This window comes from Canis lupus, chromosome 38 (genome assembly GCF_048164855.1).
Source record: "Canis lupus baileyi chromosome 38, mCanLup2.hap1, whole genome shotgun sequence".
NCBI lineage: Eukaryota > Metazoa > Chordata > Mammalia > Carnivora > Canidae > Canis > Canis lupus.
In genome coordinates this window covers 11,840,542-11,867,472 of record NC_132875.1, presented here as the reverse complement: position 1 = coordinate 11,867,472, position 26,931 = coordinate 11,840,542, and the positions used below count along the sequence as shown (strand labels likewise).

At 41.4% G+C, this 26,931-nt stretch overlaps 1 protein-coding gene across 40 annotated transcripts in view; it reads right to left on the bottom strand.

Moving 5' to 3' along the window:
• The window catches only part of ESRRG (estrogen related receptor gamma), a 618,160-nt gene that overhangs the window by 286,055 nt on the left and 305,174 nt on the right, over positions 1-26,931 (bottom strand). For 24 of the 40 annotated variants that reach the window (XM_072814639.1, XM_072814654.1, XM_072814640.1 and 21 more), the window contains one exon: positions 11,762-11,844. The exons of the other annotated variants lie outside the window; for them this stretch is intronic. The gene's annotated coding sequence lies outside the window, so the exon portion shown is untranslated. The remainder of the gene's footprint in view (positions 1-11,761; positions 11,845-26,931) is intronic. 40 annotated transcript variants of the gene reach the window in all.

The window sequence follows — 26,931 nt, the reverse complement described above, 5'->3', positions numbered from 1 at the left end:
AAGGATAATGGGGAAATTAGGCTGGAAAATAAATTTGGGGGCCAGATTATAGAAGGTAAGAGAGATGAACACTAGGATAATGAACTCTGATTAGTCTTTAGAAGTAGTGGGAGTAATTTTGTCCTCCTTACCCATGGGTGGCTTAGGACAGTTATTTGCTTGAGACAACTGTGATCTTAATGGAAAGGCCAAGAGAATCAGAGACACCAGTTCAGAATCTCAATGCTGCAGAGCCGTTGAACAAACCTGGAAGTCCCTATCTCTAAGCTTCCCATAGTATGGAATAATTCAATGTTTATTTTTAAACCAACATTGATTGGCATTTCAGCTACTTGCAGCTGAAAGCATTCTTAAAGAGGAAGCAGCATAAATGGTTAACTTAGTATTACAGAGAACAGCGTAACGGCGAATAATTTGATCTTTGAAAAGGTAACTTATAAAACCATCACTTTAATTTCTCAGACATGTGCCCTTGTGATCAATACACTGGAGCCATAGATCCAGAGAAAGACATTCTAAGATGTATTTATAAGAGCAGGGCAGCCCCTGTGGTGCAGCGGTTTAGCGCCGCCTGCAGCCTGGGGTGTGATCCTGGAGGCCCAGGATCGAGTCCCACGTCAGGCTCCCTGCATGGAGCCTGCTTCTCCCTCTGCCTGTGTCTCTGCCTCTGTGTGTGTGTGTGTGTCTCTATGAATAAATAAATAAATAAAAATCTTTAAAAAAACAATTTAAAAAAGAGCAATCTAGAAATTCACTTTTTATAAAGAAACTTTTTGTTATGGATGATTTGTAAACTTGTACTTATTTTACAAGCAAATCAGTTTTAGGATACTATTGGTACATAAAAATTACACATATTCAAAAGATAGTCAGACAAAGAAGTCTTTGATAAAACTTTAGAGTTAGAAGAACCCTGATAAATCAGCTAGGTGTTCTACATAGCTTTACAGAGGAGGAAATTTAGGCCTAGGTACTCTATTACACACCTTGCTAAAACGCATGACCAAGAACCCAGCCCTTGCTTTTTTTTTTTTTCCCCAATCAAAAAAAAAAAAACAAATTGGGGGATCCCTGAGTGGCTCAGCAGTTTGGCACCTGCCTTCAGCCCAGGGCCTGATCCTGGAGTCCTGGGATCGAGTCCCACATCGGGCTCCCTGCATGGAGTCTGCTTCTCTCTCTGCCTGTGTCTCTGCCTCTGTGTGTGTGTGTGTGTGTGTGTGTGTGTGTGTCTCATGAATAAATAAATAAAATCTTAAAAAAAAATCACAGTTAGTGCCATTGCTGTCAACTAGATTTTCTTTCTGTTCCGAGTATAAGAAACACATGAAAAATTTAAAGCTCAAAACTCAAGTTTTCCTGGCATTGCTATAAACGGTGCACCTTACCAGCAGCATATATATCTAAATATCAAATTTAAAATGGAATTATTTTAATAATATTAGACCAAAAGGACCCACCGAGGCACATGCACAAGGACAAGTAGTATGTGTTGCCAGAGTTATTTATTATGTCTGTGACATCCATGCATGATTTGCTAAATATCTCATTTCATATTATGTCCTATATCTGGCCATTTCCCTAGATCTAGTCCTAAATTAAGCAAGGATCGGAAGTGAGTCTGAACATAAGTATAGTACTAGAAAGTAATACCGATGTAATTTCTTCTTCTCCCTCTAGCTATTACTCTCTATATATTCCCAAGGTTTTTGCCAGGTTAAAGCAGGGGAAGGCCAGGGGAAAAGAAGCTGCCTTAGATATATATAGCCCTCAATCATGCCTCAAAAACAAACATACAGAAGCAAGGGGAGGTAAAAATTGGACCTGCTTAGGTATCTCTTAACATATTTGAAGTAAAGTTGTGATAGAGCAACAAGAAAAATGCATAGAGGACTTTGCTGTATTTTCTCAGATTGAATAAATGCTATTTAGTAAACTTCTTTGTGTAAAATAATTCTATCATTAAGAAGAGCACTAAGCAGTAGAACATGATGCTTCAGTCCAAATAAGAAATAATTTTGTTATTTCACTGACAAAATTTTTTCTTAGATATTCTTACAACAAACACTGCATCATTTTGATAAATAGAGTGGTACACAAAGAAAAACCTGCTTAGCTGTGGTTAATTTTGATTCCACACCGTAAGAGCCATAGCGCGGACTCATTCAAATACAGTCTATACCCTTTTAAATGCTGCTCCCATTTCAATTTTCATAAAGCGCCATGATCGCTTAGTGAAAGAGAATCACTCTTCATCTGCTGCTGATAGGAATATGATCAGTAATCTTCAATCTCTTTCTTTGCAAAATCAGGATCATGTCTGACACTCAGAATTTCTATACAGCAGATTTTCTAGGCTGATACTGGAGGTCGCTGTCCCTTTGGCTGGCCCATATCTATCCTCCATGTCTGCCACCCCATCTCTAAATTTTACTGCCCTTTTCTTCCCAGGGTGCTGGCTGACATCACTAGATCTTTTTGATCATGCTTCTTCATTGCTAATCTTGGAAACTGAGCAGGTCAGTATTTGGATGGAAGACTGTGGTGGCAAGCCTCCAAGCTGTCCCCCAGTGAGCACCCCCCTCTTATATTCATACCCATGCATAGGCTTCTCCCATATTGTACCAGGGTCGGTCCGTGTGGCCAACAGAATACAGTAGGAGTGCTGAATGTCACTGCAGAGACTGAGTTATCAACAAACACTGCAGCTTCTGTTTTGTCCTTTTTCTTCTCTCTCTGATCACAAGCTTTGGGGAAAGTCAGCTGCCATGTTGCAAACAGCCACAGGGAGAGGCCCATGTGGTAAGAAACCAAGACCCTCCAGCCAGCAACCATGTGACTGAACATGGAGGCAGATCCTCTAGCCCCATCAAGCCTTCAGGTGACGTCCCTCTTGGCCAACACCTTGAGTGCACGCTCTTGAGAGATCCTGGGCCAGGACTAGCCAACTAATCTGCCCCCACACTCCTCATTTTCAGAAACTGGGGAAAAGAACAGATAATTTGCTATTTTCAGCCAGTAGGTTTTCAGGTCATTTGTTACGCAGCAGAATACCTACTAATAGGTGCTACAGAGTTTTTGGTTTGGTTTTATTTTTCTTCTAGTCTTTAACTGACTTGAGAATAGGAGCCATATCTTATTCATCTTGAGGTTCAGCAGAGTGCCTAAGGACATAGCAGATCCAATAACTGTTTTCTGAATGATGATCATCTCCTTCCTGTTTTTATCATTAAAGTAAATTCAATGACAATTACACATCCAGACTTCTGCTTAACGAAGGAATTTTTTTTTTTAATAATGTGGTTTAAACCAGAGAATATAGAAGAGAAAAAAAATCTGAAATGAGATCACCTTTCAAAAGCTCCAATTTTTTTAATGCTCCCACCATTAAGAGTTCAATATAAATTTACAATGAGGCTCAGTGAGCAATTTAGGAAGCCTTGGCCTCCTGCCTTATAAGCATTCATGATTACAAACTAAAACTTGGCCTCACCAGCTAAGCCATGACAGCATGATGGGAAAGATTAAAGGCTGACGTAAGTTAAGAGAAATAAACTGCTGTAGGTCTTGGGTTTTAGGGGACAGTAGAGTAATACTCAATAAGATCTAGGGAGAATATTCCTAACGGTGAGTATCCCCTTGTTAACTTGGCAGCTTAGGGAGAATCAGGGACCAAACACCTTCCCCACTTCTGTAGGTGGCAACTGTATTCCACAGAGTAAGGGTCTATTCTGATAGATACTTCATGGTAGAAGCATCTCTCCAGGTCCACCCACCCCCATATTCTAATACATTCCTACTGGGAAAACACAGGTTACAGGAAGGGGTAAAATAATCCCATTATGATGTTGAGAAATGAAGATGCATCCATTTGGAAATCTCTTAGGAGATGTGTTTGTTTGAGCTGACATTTACTAACAGGGCAACATTTTTCTTTCCCCCACTGACTAAGCCCCTTTTCCTAGACAATAATCTCCTCTGGGAGAGACTTATTGGGATTATTACTCCAGAGCATAGTAGAAAGGGTTCACTGAGTAGAAAAGTAGAAAGCAAAGGTTTGCTCAGCACACTTGAAGTTTTACCAAAAGAAAGTTCAAATTGCATGAATGAAAAGGACAACATTTCACTGGGAAATAATTTCCCTGGATTACATGAGCTGTATCTTTAGGGATCACAAATCTGGGTAATCTCCAGCCTTCTCCTTCTACCAGGAAAGAAAAGACTCAGGAAAAGCTGGCTTTCTTTCCTCCACCCTTAACTAGCTGACACATCAATGCAGCTCAAGGAGGCAAGAGTGGAATCTTTTTTTTTTTTTTTTTTGCCATTAAAAAAATTACTAAAATATTAAAAGAGAAAAAAAAAAACAAATGAGAGTAGTACAAGAAAGGGCTTCAGGTTCAGTTAACCACCATTCAATAAAACAAGCTTTGATTCTTCCATCACTTGACAAAGACTGCTTACTTCTCAAAAAATGTGAAGACTACCCCAAAGGCATAAGGTAATACGCCCTAAAAACTAAACCATAAACCAACACACTCCTTGGAAAAATAAACTTGACAGTTCTGTTCCTCAATTACATTCTGCTTTTCACTAAAATAATCAGACTCAGACTATGTAATACATTAAATTTAAACACATATTTAAAAAACATGAACACATGTATATAAGAAAACAGTGGTGATTTTAAATGTTGACTTCTGAAATTTTGATCATAAAAACATAAAGACTCTTCTGTCACTTTCATCTCAGAAAGTATCAATAAAACACCAAGGAGGAACAGAAACATAGTCCCGATTTTTTTCATATTCTCCATTTTTGATGCAAATAGGAGACATACCAAACCTGAACCACGATACACAAAGTCGAAACATAGAGTGTAGAGCAATATCTCGTCAAGAGACGTGCAGGAAGTGAACTGTAAACACAGCAAAGTGGGACAACAAGATGCAGGACTCTTCACCCTAAAAGCTCAGGAATCAAGGGCACTGGGTCTCAGGTGTTGGTGTAAGGCAGGGGTAAGGCACGCAGCTAAAATCAGGTGGGGCTGGCTGAAAGTCTGTCCTTCACACCCTCTATTTACTCCTTACAAAGCACAGCATCCACTCTTCCTCCTCACTTTGTCTTTGGAGAAACCGAGCTAGAGAAATCCTAAGGACCACAATACCAGGAGCGGGGGGTGTCCGGGAAGAAGAGGCGGCCTCAAAACCCCTTACTGGAAATGAGGGAATTGTAGGAAAGCCTCTATTCCACCCACCCTCTTCCCCACTGGACTCCCAGAATGCCCTAGGCAGTTGTATATCCCTGGGGTGGGGCATCAGATGACTCTCTTCATGAGAAATGGAAGGTTCTAAAGAAAAGACGTACAGATGCCAATATTTGGAGATTCTCTCAAGTGAAAATATTGGCTTACAAAATCACCGTAGAGTAAAGCCAACCCATCCACAGCCCTAACCATGCATCTATCACCTATTTCATCCTCACTCTTAAATAGGAATAAAACAAGCATTTGAGTAATTTCTTCTCCTACGGATTAATACACATCTTTTCAAATCCTGAAAAATCCTTCACTGGCCTCTACTGTCTCTTCTAGCTCCAATCCAATGTCCCGTCCTTCTTTTCCCTGCCTAACCTTCTGTGGAACCCCCTCTTCCTCAGCATGTGGCATCTCCTCAACACTGAAGCTTAGTTTCACCACCAGCCCCCTCAACATGACTGACTTCCAAACGCTCAGAGCCAGTGACTTTGTGGTTGACCCCCTGCTATTTTACACCACTAATTTGCCCAGTCATCCAATGTCAAAAGCTCAGCATGACTTTTTTAAAAAAAATAAACCTTTTATTTTAGGATAATTTTAAATTTGCAGGAAAGTTGTAAAGATAGCAAAAGAGAACTCCCATCCATATATTTCCCATCCAGTTTTTCCTACTGGTAACATCTTAGGTTGGTGAGTTACATTTGTCACAACTAATAAAGCAATATCGATGTATTACTAGTGACAAAACTAACTCCATACTTAATATTCATATTTCCTAAATTTTTATCTACCCCCTTTCTGTTCCAGAATCTCTTCCAGGATATCCCATTACATTTAGCTGTTGTCTTTTTCGGCCCTTCTTGATTATAACAGTTCCTCAGACTTTCCTTGTTTCTGGATGACCTTGACAGTTTGAGGAGTTACTGGCCAGGTATTTTGTAAATTTGAGATTTGTTTGCTGTTTCTCTCATGATTAGACTGGGGTTATGGGCTTGGGGATGAAAGACCTCAGAGGTAAAGTGTTTTCATCACATCATATCAAAGGTACATACTATGAACATGGCTTATCACTGTTGATAACCTGACCTTGATCCACCTGGCAGAGATCCACTGTGAAGTTACTCTTTCCCATGCCTCTTTCCACACTACTTTTGAGAAAGAAGTCACTATGCAGAGCCCACACTCCTGAGGTAGGGAGCTGTGCTCCTCTTCCTTCAGGGCAGAGGATCCACAGAGATTACCTGGAATTCTTCTCTGCATCAGTCTTGATGTAGAGATGCCTTGCTCCCATTTTATGCATTTTCCCAATAAGTGAGCAGTACAGTGAGAATCAGGTCAGATACCGTAACTCCAAGCCCTGACTCTTTTGACTAAGGCAAGAATGAATTACTCCTAGCACTTTAGGGCTTTCTTCCTCCTTTCCTTCCCCACTTTGACAAATGCTGATTGTCAGCTATGCACTCAGCACTGTACAGGGGGCCCCACCTTCATCCTTGGTTTGGCTCCCTCTGGTTTCAGTTACCCATGGTCACCTGCAGTCTGAAAGCAGATGGTCCTCCTTCTGAAGAATTGTCAGAAAGAAGGTCAACAGTAGCCTAACACTTCATCACAATGCCTACATCATTCACCCCACTTATCAGGTAGGCATTTCATCATCTCACATCAACACGAGAAGGATGAGTGCAATCAACGAGGTATTTCAAAAGAGTGAGAGAGACTATATTCATAGAACTTTATTACAGTCTATTGTTATAGTTGTTCTATTTCATTATTATTGTTATTAATCTCCTACTGTGCTAATTTACGAATTAAGCTTTATCATAGGTATGTCTGTATAAGAAAAAAAAAACAGTATATATAGAGTTTGGAACTATCTGTGGCTTCAGGTACTCACTGAGGGTCTTGAAATGTATTTTCTGTGAATATGGGGAAACTATTGTATTGGCTTTAGGAACACAATGTTAAGTCAAATCCATACAGTCCCTGAGGGCTCAAAGACTTGTAAATAGTGGCTTTTGGTTTAGCTAAGGAGTCAGAGAAGGTTTCCCTGAGGTGGCGACCTTTGAGGTAGGATCTGAATGGTGGGCAGAAGTAAGACCATGAAAAATGGGTACAAGATATGGTACCTGCCAAGGTTCTGACACATGAGGGAGCATAGGGAAAGTGCTCCAGTATCACAGGCAGGGGAGCGAGCATGAGAGGGGCTTCTGAAAACCAGGAAGGGCTGCCTCCTACAGTCCTACAAGCAATGTGTGGCCACTGACAGCAGTGCAGTACCACACACAGATTGGAGTCTAAAATGAAGCCCTCCAAGGGCCGAATCTATCTAGGTGGTGAGAATGGATACAGGATGACCAGCGAGGAGGCCCCTCTAAGAAGTCCAGATAGGAGGCAGTGGTAGTTTGGCCTAATGCAGGGACAGTAGAGATGGAGAAAAATGGATTTTGGAGATAGCCAGAAACATCAGATCTTGGGTGACTGATCTAATCTTTTTGTACATCAGTTTCTTCATCTACGAAAGAAAAATAAACATAAACCTACCTCATGAAGCTATTAAGAGGTAATGAATTAATAAGCACAAGGCACTTAAACAAGTGTCGGCTTATAGCAATTTTGCTATTAATAATATTACTCGTATGTTCTTGAACAGAGTACCTAAATTAGCTGAGGAATTGACCCCCTCACTGACAAAATGAGGAGGCATGGCTATATAATTTCCAATACCTTTTCTGGCCCTAAATGGTTAATATTCTTAGCCATTATCCTTTGCTAGTCCAAGAGGACTATAAGCTCCTAAGTATGGTGTTCCCCAAGAGATCACTCAGTAAATGTTATGTATCTTCTGTAACCTATACCACTATACCCACTCCTTTTCCAAAAAAAACAAAACAAAAACAAAAACAAAAAAAAACAAAACTGACAATGGGCACAAAAAGTGCTGTGAGTAATTTTGAGAAATATGAAACTGATTTTTTTTCTTTCTTTTTTTTTCTTTAAGATTTTATTTCTATTTATTTTGAGAGAGTGCCAGAGAGCACGAGCAGGAGGGAGGGGCAGAGGGAGAAGGAGAAGCAGACTCCTCTGCTGAGCAGGGAGCCTGATACAGGGCTCAATCCCAGGACCCTGAGATCATGACCTGAGCTGAAGGTAGATGCTCAGTCAACTGAGCCACCTAGGCGGCCAGAAACTGAGTTTTCAATCCTAAATATTTCGTATTCAGGATTAGCATAACTTGGCCTAGCATTCCTCCCCATTACCCAGTGACTCTACCTTGCTGTTTCTGCCATGCTTAGAAAGTATTTCAGGAAGGAATCGGCCTCGAGGAGCTTAATCCAAAGTCACAGCCAAAGTCTGCAGAATCACAGCTTAAATGGCCGATTTGATTACTCAGGATAGAAGGAGGCCGTTGTAATCACTGAATCAGCGAGGACTTAAAAGCATTAACAGTGGGTCTGGCATCACACCAGGATTTATGGGCAGGTACAAGGAGGAGGGACCTTGTCTTCCAGGAGCTTCCAATTCACACAGGGAGGCAAGGGAGGGAATCCATACATAAGCAAACTGAAGACTAGTCCATAGAAGTTATGAATGATTTCTTAATTCAGACTGTAGAAGGACAAACAAGAATTCAGTGGAGGAGGAAATGGGCAATATTTAACAACAAAAAGAGCCAAGAACATTGGTATATAGTATCACACTGAGGTTTTTATATCAATGAGAAGTTTGCAACGTCTCAATCAAGAGGCTAACTTTTGCTTCTACCCGCCTCTGGCACAGCTCACATCTTCAGCACAAACACAAACCAGGAGGAGCAAAACAGAACCATGCCATGCCAGAACTTTCCATTAAACTGGGTGAACTTATCTGCAATGATAACTGCAAATATTCCATTTTTAGTAATTGGGGATTATCACTTCTGTAGCCCTAGAACCACGTCATGGTCTTGAGGAAGGGGCACCCTCCCAAACCCTTGTTTATTGTCGGTAAAGACACCCTAACTTATTTGGGGGGGGGAGGGAAGGAAGGAGGAATCTCCGTACTTTTCAAATGAAATTACATGAAAACAAAGGAAAGAAACAAAAGCTGCTAAAGGTGAAAAAAAAAAAAATAGACCACAAATTCAGTTGTAAATGAGCTAAACATTGCAGGTAAATTTGAACTAATAAAACAGATGAATTTACTGAAAACTTAACACCTCTCAACACAGCTGTCTGCCCAGTCAGGAAACCATTAACATCTTGTCACCAATGCCCCAAGCACATCAATGATATGAATTCTAAAAACAACCCAGAACAACAAAAGAAATGCACCACCCAGTAGCCAATGGCACACAAGCTTTCTGAACTCCCCTTTCCTGGTGCCCCTCGAAACACTGAAAAACCGGCCAAAGCAGGAGGAAGGTGGGCTGGAGAGAAAAGGAGGAAAGCAATGCGGACAACTTTGAAGAGCAAGTGCAAGTACTTCAATCAACTTGAGACCATTTAAGAAACACTTTTTCAAAATTACAGTTGATTAACTGGCCTGGGTATATGTGTGAGGGGGCTGTCAAAAGTCAGGAAAGCATCCCTTTAATAATGACAAGTCATTATAGACAGTATTCTATTTTAATAAGAAAGAAACATCATTTTCTCAAATTGAAATACCAAAGCAGGGGTCTTTAATTACTTTTGGTCCAGAGGCTCCTTTGAGGATCTCATGAAAGCCAGAGACTTTCTCTTCAGAAAACTGCATGTGCTCACAAAATGTAGCAGCTGATTTCTTTTTTTTTTTCTTTTCTTTTTTTTTTTTTTAGCATTTGATTTCAACAGAATTTACTGACTCCTAGCTCTGCCCACCATCGAACCCATCCCTATACAGGTTCCCCTTTGTCTTGTGGGCCCAGGTGTTAAAAGGCTTCTAAACCCCTGTGCCGAAGAAACATGCTTTAAGACCTTGGAACAAGAGTTTCAGGGTTTTCATATACCATCCAACAGAACAGGAGTTACAAAAAAGCATTTCATTTTCTCGACTGGGTGGTGTCCAATGATAGCCACTCAATTGCCCACCGATTCTTGTTTAGGAGCTGGTTTCTACCTCAGAGGCAACCCTGAACTTGTTTTTCCATTTGGTCCCTATTGTATGTACGTGAGGCATCCATTGCTCAAAAACTACTTTGCCAAAGGAAAGCAGAAAAAAATAATTTTTTAAAGGTGAGAGGACAAGGAGTCCGTTGTGCTCTTGGAAGCTCTGGTAATCGGTTTGTTCGTTCACTTGTTGTGTCAATACCAACTATGAGTCAGAATGGTGGGAGGCAGCAGGTTGGAAAAAGAGGAAGCGTCTTCCCTTGAACGAGCTTACTGTCCAGGGCACTGAGAAGGGGAGTGTTAGACTGGGTGTACACCAGGACGCTGTGGGGACGTGGGGGTGCTGGCGAGGAAGGGGTCTTTCTGCTTAGGGAGCAGAGGAACTCAGCTGTAGGGATGCTAACTAAATACTGCTCATGGAGAACTGCAGGGTGGGTGGAGCTAGCCAGGTATTCATGAGAGGAGGTCACAGCAGCACAAAAGAAAAAAAAAAAAAAGAAGAATTAACTGAGCAGTTAGATAGCAGTTGACTGATAGTGTCAAATGCTAATTTAAAATATTCCATAAAAGGTATCACTAGAAAGAAAAAAAAAATTGCAGGCAGAGTCAAATGACAGTTTGTGGGGCCCAATTCAAAATGGAAATGTAGGGCTCCCTGTTCAAAAAATATTAAGAATGTGCAGAAGGGGATAGCAGAACATTAAACCCAGTGTGGGGCCTTTCAGAGCAGAGGGGTCTATGTGGCCACACAGGTGACCACGCACCCATGCATCTTGCCCTGCGTGTACTAGAAGACAATTTCAAGTGTCTACACCTCTTCTTTAATACTACAGACAAATAGGGACACCCGAGTGGCTTAGAGGTTGAACCTCTGTCCACCTTTGGCTCAGGGCGTGATCCTGGGGTCCTGGGATGGAGTCCTGCATCAGGCTCCCTGCATGGAGCCTTCTTCTCCCTCTGCTTGTGTCTCTGTCTCTCTCTGTGTGTCTCTCATGAATAAATAAATAAAATCTTAAAAAAAAAAATTACTACAAACAACCCGCATTTCTCAAAGGACCTGCCACAAAGCACTTAATACATGCTTCTACGAAGCACCAGGCCAGGAGCTTTACTTCCACTTAATGTTTTTCCAGCAACCCTGTGACATAGATGTTACTACCCCCCACTTACAGATCCTGAAACCAAAGAGAGTAAACTGCTGGAGGGCAAGGTGGTGCTCGGGATGTTGAAGATCTCCCTCTGTGCCTGTGGCCCTGCCTCGGTGCTGACCTGTCAATGCGTGTTTGGATTTCTTTGCTATGGGGGGGTTGGGCTTTGGCTGAGCCCCAATGGTCCAGAGTCCTGGAGTCAGGTGTGTGCTTTGGACATGAGTCAAAGATTGAAGCGGGAAGGGCCACCGATCCCCATGCCAGTCACGCCACCCCACCGAGTCCCCCCAAGCACCTACCTCTAGTAGGAATGGGAGCTGGATGTGGAGGGAGCAAAATGCCAGCACGCTCCGAACTGTCCTTTTTTTCAATACAGACACAGCTAGGAGGAGAAATCACATAATTTCCATGAGAAATTATGCATTAAAATAGCACATGCACGCTTACAAGAGCCCGGAATCTATTTTAAAAGAAGTTATTAAACCTTTAGAACCTATAGTAATTTCCGATTTCTCCCAGCAAACCTCCAATTAATAGTTTTTGGAGACAAAGGCTTGCCAGAGCATTCAGAGGTTCATCGGAGGGCTCTCCCCTCCCCGAACCCCTTCCCCCCTCTACCAGTTTGCCAAGGGTCAAATTCAGCTTTTCCACTTTTTAGGAGAACAAGCATTGCCATGATCACAACACAACATTGACTCAACAGTAAAAAAACAAAGACTCTAAATATTTACCAAAACTCCTTGGGTTTTTATATCTTTTTTTTTTTTTTAAGCCAATGTGAACAGGTCACCCCTCCCACACACGTGGGGCGAGGTGGGGGCTTTTGTAGAGTCTTTAGCCTCTGTCCTTTGGTCTTACCAGGCCTCACACAAGCCCTGTTGTGGCTCGGAGCACTCTGTGATTAATAGCTCGGCCAGCCATTCCTACTTAAAAACTATTCCTACTTTATGTCTTTTTTTTCCCCCACTCTGTCCCTGATTTTCTCTGATCCTAATTTTTCTGCTCAGCAGAAATTACCTACTGTCAAAGCCTTCTCTTCACCCCAAAGCCTCTTAACTATATTCCTTCCCCAGCGTTTTGTTTTGGGAAGCTTTCGTTAAGTTGATGAGAGGCCCATTGCAATGAAGCAAGGCCAAAGCAGGGTCTACTCGGGGTTATAATCTGTCAGCACCTGCCCCCCTCCCACCCCAAGCCCCATCCCAAATCCACACTGGTGAGTCAGGAGAGCACGAAAAGCCATTCAACCAACCCAACGGCACACCGGCCTCGCAGCAGGCCAGCAGCGCTCTCCTTGTTCTGCTTGTACACTGGAAGTGCAAGTTGCATTTTCAAAATCATTCTGTCAGCCCCATGACAATTTAATTTATTTATTTTTTTAGCCAGTTTCTCAACTCTGTTTGGGTAGCAATGGCTCGTCAATATCTCATTCAGGTGTAGCATGGAAAAGCCTAACAACCCTGGGCCGGCAGCCAAGCTTACCAGTGACTGACGCTCGCTTAACTGAGCAAAGATTTGCTCTGCTCCAAGTGGGGCTTGACTATACAAGAACCAGTAGTGACAGCGAGGGCGCCGGCTGGAATCCTAACAAAGCTGCTTCCAACTTGTGCTCAAGCAAGTGGAACCAGCACTTAAGCTGAATGTTAAGGGGCTTCAATCTTGGTCCTTTTTTTTTTTTTTTTCTTCTTCCCCATCATTTACCTTCTGAATAAACCCTGGGATTTTACGGGGAAAACAGCACATTAGCACACTTACATCACAAATCCTTGTACCTCTTTAAAAGGCTGTTGAAGATTTATTAACTTGTAGGAGCAATCATTTAATTGCTCGCCTCTGCTACACCACATACGATTTTTTTTTTCTTTTAAATGACCGAATTAAACCTGCCGAGCAAATTTGGGCTTTGAAGTTCCTGCAGAAGGATCATCCCTTTGAGGGAAGGAGAAAAAGAAGACATGAAATGCTCCCCTTTGGTACCAATGTCCGCATGCCCCCACCTTCCCCGCCCGAGATGCCTTCGTACCCAGAAGCAAATCAATCTCGTTTAAACGTTGCCAATTCATTTTCCAAGCCAGGTCCAAATCTCACCGTCGTTTTTCCCTCTAATTTCAATGAAAGCCCATAAGCATTTACAAATGGAGGAACATCATACTTACAATTTTGGGATGTGTAATGCGGCTGTGTATCTTAGGAAAACACTGTTATGTTTATATGTTGCTGTCCTTCCTGCTCAAAGACCACACCACTCTTGGTGAAGCTGAAGAAACTAGTGAGAGACCCAAAGTCCTTTCCACACCACGAACCTGTGCAAACCATTCTTTGAATCGAGCTGCAGTGGCAATTAGCAGAGTCTCTTGCTGTCTGGGACTCTGCCTCTTAGGTCAAATGCAGCCCAAAGCCAACAAGATAATTTACCGCCTAACCACAGTGAATTTGGTGATTTGCAACCGCAGAATCAAATATTTAGACTAATTCCCACTTCACACATAAAAACAGTAGGGACAGGAAGAGGCACACACACACACACACACACACACACACACACGTCCGCCGATTTGCACGTTCGTTTTAGTTAGCCTGCAATAATCCGAAGTCGTGTGTGGGTAACTAGACAGCGTCTGAGGGGCAGAGGCAGTGCATCTGGTTTTTTTAAGCCCTGGACAGCCTTTTGCTTGGGAAGGAGCCCTGTTCCATTGCATCAGCCGTCCAGTAACGCGATCTCACCAACCTATGTGTGAGCATCAGGAGTCCGTGCCTGGGGTCACAAGGGGCATTCTCTTCCTAGCCAACTGAGACTGACATGTGCTGCTGTCATAAAGATCACACCGTCCAGTTTGGCCCAACTGGTGGTCTCGAGAATGAACAGAGGTACGGCCTGTCAAACTGCAAGGCGTTGGCAGGGCTCAAGTGTCAGATTTCTCCCAAATGACAGTTCCCTGCATCTCGGTGCGTTAAAACACTGTGTTGTGTCACTGGGACCCAGAAAAAAAAAAAAAAAAAAAAAAAAAGCCTTTTTTATTTTTATTTTATTTTATTTTATTTTATTTTATTTTATTTTATTTTATTTTATTTTATTTTCCTGGGTCCTTTTGGTATTTTGTTTTGTTTCGGCTTTGTTTGTTTACCTTCGGTCTGTTTTTAAAGGCATTTATGCCCAGAGTACTACAAAGGGATGTTAGTGGGGCCTCCCTGGCAGGGACATAAAAGTGTATGGGTTTTGAAGGAGAGGAACTGCAAGGCTGTTATAACTTCCCTCAAACCCCAAACCTGGTTAGCTGGGAAACAGTTCTTTAGAGTCGTCCTTTCTTTCCTCTGTGGGACTTGGAACCTGGATGCTATAATTGAAAGCCAGTGTATTAAGCATAACACATCAAACTACTGTTAACACCCTGCCTCCCGCAAGGCTGCCTCCTATAACAGCTCTGTTTTCTGCCTACGGTCTGTGCAGGCAAGTGGAACATCACACGCGCTGCATGCTAAAGGCCGCAGCCTTTGTCTTCTCCAAGTTCTGTCTATTTCAGAGGCTAACATGGAGCAATTAGTCTAATTAATGTGAAACAATGAGCTGTGTTACCACTTATCAAATTGATTGTTCCCCTATCAAAACAAAACAGGCTGGCTTTTTGATGTAATTTCAAGAGATGATTTGAAATGTCATGTTGCTGCAAGCCAATTACCTTATGACTAGCGTCCCGGTCAACAGAATACATAATTAGCATGAGTTTGGGAAGGCTGCTTACTGCTAGTATGTTAATTAACTGTCTTTTGTCATAAAACAAAAAGGTGGTACGGGGAGGTTTTGAAATAGGTCTTTTTTATTTACATTTCTTTGTGCTTATCAACGTGAGGCATGACAATGCAAAAGAATAGACAATTTTAATTCCTCTACTTCGAATTAATACTCAGCTGCAAGGTCAGGGTAATGTGCAGGCTGCAGTACCATTCACCTCACCACCTCACTCTAGTCCTGCCCCAGTGTATTATATTACTCGAGGAGTTAAATTAAGTATCGGGTAAAACTCGAATGGAAGAAACCCTGGGCTCCACGAAACAAATCCCCTAATAGACTTCTTTGGAGCTTCCCTGGCTTTTGTGCATCCTGTGAGGGCTGGACGGCGCTCGCCTGCCCCGGGAATTACATTCAGGTGTCGTCTTTCTATTTCAATCTTGAAATTTGGAGAGAATAAACCCATCATCAAATGATGTTATTGCCTTTACCTCACTATGGTAGAGAGAGAATGCATAATGGGCACCTGTGGGCCTGTAAAGGAATCCTATCGGTGAGTCCAGGGCTCTGTAACTCGTCTGCAGCTTCCCCTCTTATGCGATAACCTGGCAATTCCACCTTCTTGATTAAGGAACCAATTCGGTATTTCTGTCTTCTTCAGGTTGAAGGCATGCTGGAGGTACCCATAATCAGTCACTGACAATTAGCAATCAAGTTCATGGTGGCCTTGAGTCAGGGCTCGACATGCATATTAGTAAACAAGCTTCTGGTTTAGAGAACCAGTCGAAGGTTCCAAGATTCTAGTGCTTCTATTCACTGCCCAATGGTATTGTTTTACCTGGCAAAGGTAAGGGAGCCACTCCTGGACATCCCACAACTTACTGTGAGAAATGGGTTGCTGCTTTTGTGTTAGGGTTCAACACTCCTCAAACATTTTTCTTGAGATATGGTTCGTGTCTTGTAGTCATATTAGAGTGGTCCTCAAGAGTCACAGGAAAACACAATACCCTGCTCCTAGAAATAGTTTAGTTTGCAAACTGGATTTTCCATCCTGACTTGTTTCCATTATTCAACATAGTTTTTTTTATTATTATTATTACAAATACTTAAAAAAAGGAAGAAATTGAAGAAGATACAAATAAATGGAAAGATACTTTGTGCTCATGGATTGGGAGAATTAATATTGTTAAAACATTCAGACTACCCAAAGCCATCTACAGACACATGCAATCCCTATCAAAATACCAATTACATTTTTCACAGAACTAGATCAAATAATCCTAAAATTTATGTGAAACCCCAAAAGACCCCAAACACCTAAAGCAATCTTGAGAAAAAGCAAAGCCAGAGGCATCATGCTTCCTGATTTCAAACTCTATGGCAGAGTTATAATGATTTTAAAAGTTTGGGGGGCACCTGGGTGACTCAGTTAAATGTAGCCTTCGGCTCAGGTCATGATGTCAGGGTCCTGGAATCAAGCCCCGCACTGAGTCCTGCATCAGGCTCCCCAGTCAGCAGGGAGCCTGCTTCTCCCTCTCCCTCTCTCCGCACCCACCCATGCTCTCTCTCTTTCTCTCTCTCTCGAAACTACGTAGGTAAAATCTTTAAACAAAATAAAAATAACATAATTTTAAAAATGTGATACTATCATTAAGACAGACACACAGATCAATGGAACGGAAGAGAAAGCCCAGAAAGAAGCCCACACATACATAGTCAGGTAATTTACAACAGAGGAGCCAAGAATAACAATGGGGAAAAGACAGTCTCTTCAATAATTGGTGTTCAGAAAATTGGATAGCTACATGTGAAAGAATAAAACTGGAGCACCTTCTTATACCATAAATAAAAAATTAACTCAAAATGGATCAAAGACTTGAACTTAAGACCTGAAACTAAAAAACTCCTAGAAGAAACCATAGGTGGCATGAGGACTTTTTAAATATGATAGCAAAAGCAAAAATAAACAAGTAGGACTACACCAACCTAAAAAGCTTCTATACAGCAAAGGAAACTATCAATAAAATGAAAAGGCAACCTGTGGAATGGGAGAAAAGTCATGCAAATTATATATCTAAAAAGGAGCTAACATCTAAAATATACAAAGAACTCATCCAACTCAACAGCGATAAAGCAACCAATCTGATTTTAAAATGGACAAATGCTCTGAGTAGAAATTTTTCCAAAGAAGACATACAGATGGTCAGCAGGTACATAAAAAGGTGCTCAACATCACTAATCATCAGGGAAATGCACATCAAAACCCCAATGAGATATCACTTAATACCTGTTAGAATGGCAGGTATAAAGAGATAAGACATAAGAGCTGGTGAAGATGTGGAGCAAAGAGAAACCCTTGTGCGAATATTAAGTTGGTTCGGCCAATGGCACTCAGTATGGAAGTTCTTTAAAAAATTGAAATGGAACTACCATACGATCCAGCAATTCCACTTCTGAGTCTTCACTGAAGAAAAAGGACACACTAACTGGAAAAGATACATCCATCTTCATTGCAGCATTATTCACAATAGCCAAGATATAGAAACAACCAAGATGTCCATCGGTGGATGAATGTATGATATATACAATATATACATTAGAATAAAAAATTCAGGGATCCCTGGGTGGCGCAGCGGTTTGGCGCCTGCCTTTGGCCCAGGGCGCGATCCTGGAGACCCGGGATCGAATCCCACGTCGGGCTCCCGGTGCACGGAGCCTGCTTCTCCCTCTGCCTGTGTCTCTGAGCCTCTCTCTCTCTCTGTGACTATCATGAATAAATAAATAAAATCTTTAAAAAAAAAAAAAAATAGAATAAAAAATTCAGCCATAAAAAAGAACGAATCTTACCATTCACAACAACATGGATGGATCTCAACATGGATGGATTATACAAAGTGAAAGAAGTCAGGACAGAGAAAGACAAATATTGCATGATTTCTCTTACATGTAGAATCTTAAAAAAAAAAAAAAAAGCTCATAGATATGGAGAATAGACCGGTGGTCATAGGAAATGTGGGGTGGAGGACAAATGGATGAACTGTTTTTTAGTTTAAATGAACTGAATACGATTTTTTAAAATGTAGCATGGAAAACATTAAATGGATGGGGCATGATGTTTTGTGTCTCTTTGTTTTGGAATGCAGGTACCTCATCTGGGCAATGCAGGGTGGGGAAGCCTGCAGTACAGAGACTGGACAGGAAGGAGGCCGGGCTCAACTATGCTCGGTGGGAGAAGACAGGGAGTCTCTGTAAAACTCTTCACCCCTCTGAATCTAAAATGTCTTCCAGAAATACAAGAAAAATGTAAAAATATGGGGATCCCTGGGTGGCTCAGCGGGTTAGCACCTGCCTTCAGCCCAGGCGTGATCCTGGAGTCCCGGGATTGAGTTCCGCATCAGGCTCCTTGCATGGAGTCTGCTTCTCCCTCTGCCTGTGTCTCTGCCTCTCTATCATGAATAAATAAATAAAATCTTTTAAAAAAAAAAGAAAAATGTAAAAATACACAAGGAATTGTGGCTATAGTTTTCAAAGAGCATAGACAAGGGAGAGAGAATCAAGATGAGAATGGTTACCTAAGAAACCTGGAGCATTAAGTGGTAATCATAGCTAACCATTGCTGAGTACTTTGGAGGTGCCAGGGTAATACCAACCCCAACATAATAATGAACTCAGCACATGAGGAGGATAGACAACAAATGAGATCTACTAATTTCATAGCTCAGCAGGAGTGTTTGGCACATTCCTACTTTAGAATGAAAAAGTCACAGAGCCCTAGCATTGAATGAAATCTTAGACATTACTCACCAACATCCCTCCAATGGGAATTGTCCTACACTAGCCCTCGAAGATTGAAATGAGACTCCTTTCAGGGACAAGTTCCTCTGGGACAATTTAGAGAATTATTTATATATGTTCCAAAAGTTTTTGGAGCTTTGCTGACCAGAAAACTTAGACTTCCCTATGTTTGGGTATAATTCTTCCCCTAAAGCTAAAGCATGGATCACTGATAACATGAGATGTCACATCCTCTGGGTGTGACAGAGGATACGAGACAACATCCAGGTAAAATGGAATGACCGAAAATAAGTCCTGTCTCAACTAGAAACTTGGATGAGTCTTGATGAGACATCATCAGTGAACCTAAAATTAGCAACTTGGAGACTAACCATCAGGGGTGGTAATAATCGAGTGCAACCATCTACTTATAATATTATTTATTCCTGACCCCAAACCAACCTAACCATACATCAGCCCATAACAACAGTATGCATGACATCATAAGAATTCCCACCCCGCCCCCCCAAATGGGAAGTTAAGAGGGAGACAAGTTAAAAAGAGAGGAAGGGGAGGCGGGAGAGAAGAAACTTGCATGGCTAGTAGATAGCAGGTGCTCTGCTGGTTTGCACGGCTCCATGTCTATGTGCGTACATAACAGATGTTGTGCTAAATTTCTAGATTACCTCATTAAATCCTCACAACAGCCCTGCAAGGTGGTTCCCATCTTCCCAACCCTGCCTCTTGCTAAATGTTAATGGTAAGTCAAGAAGGCTTAGAAAGGATAATTAATTATGCCAAGGCCCTGATCTCACTCAGGCTCTAAAATTCTACTCTTTCCCATGACACAGGCTGTTTGGTGTTGTTTTTAGATTGTAATATGTAATATCGGAACTAAATTAAGGTCTTATCTTTGTCAGAGTAAGAGACAACCAAAAAAGCCCCTGGTCATCATCATTTAAAAAAAAAAAAAAAAAAAAGGAATAAAATGACCTGGGGACAAAACCCAGCCCATCTAGGAAGCAGTGTGATGAGTTACACTTCTGTCGTTTGCAATCTGGCAGATCAGGGATTTAAGGAAAACTGGGCCATCGCAACATTTTTGTGCTGAATCCAAAATGTTTTCTGGACATTTAAGGAAAAAAAAAAAAGGCAAATCAATGTGTTCAGAAAATAGGGCATTTTTTTTTCCTCCATAAAAGCAATAAAAGCATCCCTAGGAATGTTTTCTGCGGGCCCCCTAAGCACACCCAAACACCTCTTGCAGAAAACCAAGGCTGAGTCATAAACAGTGTCTTCATCAGCAGATCTAACAAGACACTGAGTGACAAAGCCCGAGGGAATGTCACCCCTCTCCAGGAAGGTAGACAGGAGCTCCAAGGTAGACAGGGCTCTCCGGGAGCCAGGCGGTGGCAGAGGGAAGGGCCAGTGAGCCAGCAGCCCTGCAGACACTTTGTTGAAATGTCAGGCAGGCACTCAGCTGGCCTCCACTGAGCTAAGCATCTCTCTGTGTCAGGACAAATTGGGCAGGCCTCAAATCTTGTTTCTCTTCTCCAACTTCAGTAAGATGAGTGTAGGGAATGAAGGAGAGAGAGAGGCGGAGAAAAAGATGGGGACAGTTCAGTTCACAGGAAAGCACTGTGACACAACCACCTGCCTGAAAACCGTTCCTGGGAACTCAGAATCCTTTATGACAGCGGTGGTCATGCAAACAGAGCCGTTGAGGGGCCAAGCCACCCGCTGAACATGCATGTTCAGAGCATCAGTGTCATAAAGCAATCCCTCTATGACTTTGCAGTGACATATATGTCAGTGTTTCTATATAGGAAGTCTTGAAGAAGATGCAGAAGTCTGGAAAGGGTCCAGCTGGGAAGGATATAGCTTGTATATAATAATATCAAAAATAGCAAGGTAGTGCATGAGGGAGGAGACAGGCCAGGGTGAGCCTCACAATATGGTTGATGAAGAGACAAGTGGTGTACTCAATATGTGCGCCAGCAATAGACAGCACAAAGAATATATGTGTAATACACACACATATACACAAACATACACAAACATTTTTGTTTACAAATTAGCCCATTTTCCAAAAAAGCAATACTCGGGAACAAATAGGCTATGCGTATAGAAGCTGAAACATAACCCATCTTTACGCACAGCCCTGATCAAAACACGCCAAACCACCGGGCTCTGTTTTAAGACACAAAACAAATTTCAGAAATTAAAGGCAGTAAAACATTGGGTTACTGGATTTCTTTAGCAACACATACGAAGAACTTGAATTCTACAAAGATTTCTTTTTTAACCAGGAGGCTATGGTTGCTCTTGAGAAAGTGTTTGGTATGGGAGAAGATGGAACCTATCAAACAAAATGAGATAATATAAATATTTCATTTAGTCATTATCATCTCTCTTTATGATGATGAGAAGACATTATTATCATATTTTTTATTCTAACTCATAAAAAATGGTCAATCTTCTACATTTGTAATGGGCTACAGCACACTAATCTTAGTTTGGCATAAAGCTCATACAAACCACTCAATATTTTCAATATAAATGTAATGACTTCTGATTTTAGGGAAAAATAACAATGCTCAAAAAACATCACTGGTTAACTCTAACTTCTCCTATTGGTCACTTATGTAAGTATGTGCACTTGCAAAAAATAAACTTTCTGCATATTCATTATGAAGAAGACGGATGATAATCAGTAGGAGAGACAGCAAATTTCTTCTTGAGGATTAGGCTCCAATTGGTTGAATTTCAACATCAACCTGGCAATTTTACTATTAAGTCAGCAGAAGTGAGTTCTTATACACTATGCCACTTACTACCGGAGAACATCAGGCAAAGGGGAAAGAACACGCTAGAATAAATTGTGCATTATTTCTGGCATTAGTTAAAGGAACAGAGCATTATAAGAAAAAAAATACAGTACCATTGATTTTTACAGGTGTTTAATACAGATAAGCTGAAAAAAGGGTTTCCATTTTAAGCCCAGTGATGGCTAAAGATGCATTCAAATATGTTCAAAAGCAATCTAAAAGTCTTCTAAAATGGTGTTTAAGCTATTCAAGCAAAACGTAAATAGTTTTTGTCGTAGTACTGAGGAATGTAGAACAAAAACAGAGTCCAAGGAGCTGACTCTGGCACACTGCCGACCACTGTAAAATCAGGGGGTCATTAAAACAGAGGTAATACTGTTTATCCATTACATGATCACAGGTTATTTAGAGAAAACAGTAGCAGACTGTCCTTAGAAAGGTAGGAGGCACAATTACCCGGGAAGCCTCCAAGTCCCACTCTCAGAGAAGATACCAAAAGAAACAATCAAATTGAAGACTCAGATACATGTTGAAGAGAGATATTATATAAAGAGACCAAATCCATGATGTTTTCCCTGGTCTGTTTTGGATGCATTTCTTTAAAGCTCATTAGAAAGTATAGAAAACATTTTGCTATTATCCAAAAACACCAACTGGATACAATCAAGTCTTTGCAAAAACCAAATTAGAAAAAAAGTCCACGTCTGCGTGAGCACCGAATGGATAATTTTTCTACTTCACTTATTTCGGGGGACCACTGACGCTCGATTTCTTCAGAGCTCTTTGTACAGTAGGTAACACAATGAGCAGGGCGACAAAGAAAACAACCGTTCTGACCACATGGACGCGGCATTCCTGGATGCTGTAAGACAGGAGAGGTGTTTGCTTTGGGCAGTCCTCACTATGAACTATGATTGGTCTTCCTCATGTGAGCAATGAGTCTTTCTTTCTTAGAAATACATTTTGATAACTCCGGCTCAAATATAAGTCTAATTTCTATAGTTTGTGTCCCTTGTACATTTTTTTTAATCCCCTCCTTCCTCTCCGTGACCTTGGCCAAATACCATCACTTTCCCAAAACTATGATGACCATAATCGTAATTGACAGCAGGGTAGGTGCCCTTGTGTGAACAAATAAGAGGGATTGTGATTAGCTAAAGCCCTCTGGTCAACTGACCAACAAGCATAAATTTAGGGCCCGTTTTCTACGCCATACGGCAATGAGCTGACATAAATGAGGATAAAAAGGCCTCAATACACAAAAGCCACCTTCTCATCAAAAGTATTAGAATAATTACATAGCATCATGTCAACTAGGACAAAGGAACTTGGAACAGTTCAGTGTTAAGCATTGTGTGGTATAAGCTGGAGGAGCGGCCAAAAGTGGGATAGGATTATTGTAAAGATGCCCAGGCACCTACAGATCCCGTGAGCCTTGATGGCGGACTCCATCTGGAGATGCTAAAGCAGAAAGCCCACAACTTGATGCTGCTGTAGGTTAAACTAATGACATGATCAGCTAAGAGTCAGAGCACCTAGAGAAATAACTTTGACAAGTCCGGTTAATGATACTTCTGGATGCAAACCAGCTCAGCTATGTTGTCGATGTGTCTCAGTTTCCACATGCAAAATGTCATGGGACTCCTGTGTGTCATCAGTACTAAGGGGGCATGTAAAGGCAGTCTTTGTAATGTTGGGAACTTAGTAAGATTCTGGAATTTAGTCGTACGTGCAATATTATGGAATTTGATTAAAATGGACGAAGGACTATAATGCAACTCAGAGGCTATCAGAATCTATACTATATGGAGCTATACTAATATATAGATTTTGACTTTAAGTACGTGGGGTGATGGGGTAGCAAGATCACACATTTTGAAGCCAGAAAATCAAGATCCAAATCTTTTTTTGACCAACATTGAGCACCATTTGGTAGGTCATGTAACTCCTCAAGTGGCTTGTCTGTAGAATGGGAAATACAAAAACCTGTCCCTCCCAGGGATATCATTGTGAAGCTCACTCATGTTGATATGTATGAAACTGTCCATAAATGCTTCAGCCCTATACACATATAATGGTTATTATTATTTACTTGGGCTTATACCACAAAGTCCAGCTTATGGAAGGAGAAAATCATTCAGTAAACATGGTCACTCCCTTAGGAAAGAATTCTTACCACTTTTACAAATTTGAGGAATAGTATCTCCATTGCATTAACTGGTATTTATTAATGCATTATGAACCTCTGCCGTGGCATCTGATTCACAATAAAGAGATTAAGCAGACTAATTTGTCATTTATTTTCCAATGCCTGCTTTCCTGCCCACAGCACCACTAATATCCCAGGAGCACCTCAACCCAATTATTTCCCATTTTGCATTACTTGCTGAGAGTAGCGCTAATGTGCCCAAAAGGCTTTGCTCCTCGGTGATGGGGAAGAAAAAAACCCCCCACAAAACCCTAAAACCAAAAGACAACAACAAAAAAGCTCCTGTTCTGCACACTACAATACTGTTATCATTTGGTGAGAAGAAACATCCCTGGACCACTGGGTCCTATATAGCCATCAAACCAAATTAGCAGCCTGACTACACTGTGGACATGAGGTGCAGACCTCTGCTTATTTGGTATTTGTTTTGGGGGTGAACGGGAATTCCATCTGTAGAATAAAGCCCACAACCTGGAGAGAGCTGAATTATCCCATGCCTATATACACAAACAATTTTGTTTGCTTGTTTGGGGAACTGCATGTCAAAATCACTCAAGTAATTGGCAAATGCAACTTTTTTCTTCTCAAAAAATTAATAACCAGTTGTTTAGCCAACTCCAAATATTAATTTGCAAACTAATTTGTGAATGCTGACACAACTCATTATTAATAGAAGAAGCCTGAAGATTCCTCATTGTCTATGCTTTCTAATCCAGCCTCACAGTTTTCAACCTTACCATGTAATATTTCTGCTACTTTCTTTAGTCTATTTCACTTTGAAAATGTGCTTTTTTGCCTATCCCAGGAGTTTCTGTATTGCTTGAGGCAAAATACTCCAGCGCCGTTCACAACTCTGAACTGTAAACATTTCTCTGCCTTATCCTGCCCAAGGCTCAGAGCCCGTTTAGACGCCTGTGGATAGTTCCAGAAGCATACAAGACTCCACAGAGTTACCAAAAATAATTATTTTCTAAAACTTTCCAATTTTACCAACAACACAAAACTTCTATTTTAAAAATCTGATAATTTTAGCTGTGGGGAGATGCTGATTGAAAACGTGCTGGTTTTTTTGTTTTGTTTTGTTTTATGTCTTGTTTTTGTTTTTGTTTTCCAGAGACAATCAGCTTCAAGGAGGAGATACAATAGATTAAATTCATCTCTATGAGGTTATTTCTCACCATTATTTTCTTAAATCCTCCCTACCTCCCTTCCCCCTCCCACCTCCCCCACGCCTTGCTTTAATCAAGAATAGGAATGTTAGGGGCTTGATGCGGGGAAGAAGCATAGATTAGTGGTTAGCATAATAGCATGAAAGCCAGGAAACACGAATTCTATTCTTGGCCAAGCGGTCTTAGGTGAGCCCATGATTTACAGCCTCAGTTTCTCCATATATAAAAGGAAAGTGTGGCACATCCCTCCTGCAAATGAGAGCTTCACAAATGGTAATATTGTTGAGTGCTGACTACGTGCCAGGCACGGAGCTAAGTAAGCACTTTAAAAGGATTATTTTATTTAATCCTTGGAAGTAGATAATATTGTTATCCTAATTTTACAAATGAGGTGCCTGAGGTATGGAGATGTGAAGTAACTGGACCAGGGATGTGCAGATGGGAAACGCAAAGGCTGAGTTCTAAGCCATAGGCCACTCTGCTCTCTGTTCTGCTGGGTTCAGCATTCTTTGAAAGGGCTCTGAGGAATGGCACAAAGCACATACCAATCCTGAAATTTTTCGAACTAATTGTCCAGATTTTCTCTCTTCTCTTGGGGGTCTGTGGATATCCTCCCAAATGCACACACATGAGCCCACCTGCCTTGGGAGCAGGACCCCTGGGGCTCAGTGGCCCCCCCCCCACCAAGGGTTGGGCTACACCTGAGTGCCTCCCCCCTCACCCACTGCAGTTGCAACACAGTGGAGCTTTATCTGCCAACTGAACCCAGGACATGCGGGTCCGGTTGGGCACAGCTGGTGGCAGGAGGCTCAGATTTCTGATGAACTGAACACAATGGAGCAGCACTGTCACACGACCATTATGAAATCACATGCTCGCTGATAATTTTTCTAGCATAAGTGTGTGGACTATTTAAAACTTCCCTCCCTGCCTCCCCGCTCCCCCAGGGGTAAAGTTCATCTAGGGGAATGTCGGCCATATGTCATTTTGCTGTCATTACTTCCTTTGCAAAATGAGTAACAAACACACAGAAACTGGCTTCCAGAGGACAATTTTTACAATTGCTGACAACACATGTACCAAATGGCATACTTGCAAAGTGTAAAAGACCAACCCTGGACCCCTCTGCTCAAACCTGGTGTTTGCAGGAAGAGCCAACCCAAACTTAACCTATATGGAAGCTAAGGGAATGCCTCTTTCACTACTAGGATTCATCTCAGGTATCAGAGCACTTGTCCAAACAAGAGCAAAGATTTAAAAGGCCTTACCACATAATATCTTTGGGGTGCTGTATGAAACATGGTTTTAAAATAAACCACACCGGTGAGTATTTATTAGAAACTGTAGTCACTGAAACGATTTCATAACTGTCAAATTCGTAAGAGCTGTCGATCTTCACATCTCATGATTTTTGGTAAAGCAGTGCTCAGTGAAAATCATCTTTTGTGCATAAGCCAAAAATAAACAAAGAATACTACATTAAAGAAACAAAAATGTCCTGGTACTTAAAGTATCTGGAATAAGATTGCAATTGGTGAGCTTCTCTGAAATTCAAGACTGTTTACATGCAATTGTTAGATCAGTATCTACATGATTAAAAGAACTAAACTGAGTTAAGAAAAGCCTGGTATTCACTCAAAACCTAATTGGAAGGAAGAGGAAAAAAAGAATTATACGTATGACTTTTAAGATGTTGTGAAAAACTTCTCCCTACAAAGAGGGCTTTTAAAGAGGACAAAGAGTGAAGATTTGCTAATAAAGAAAG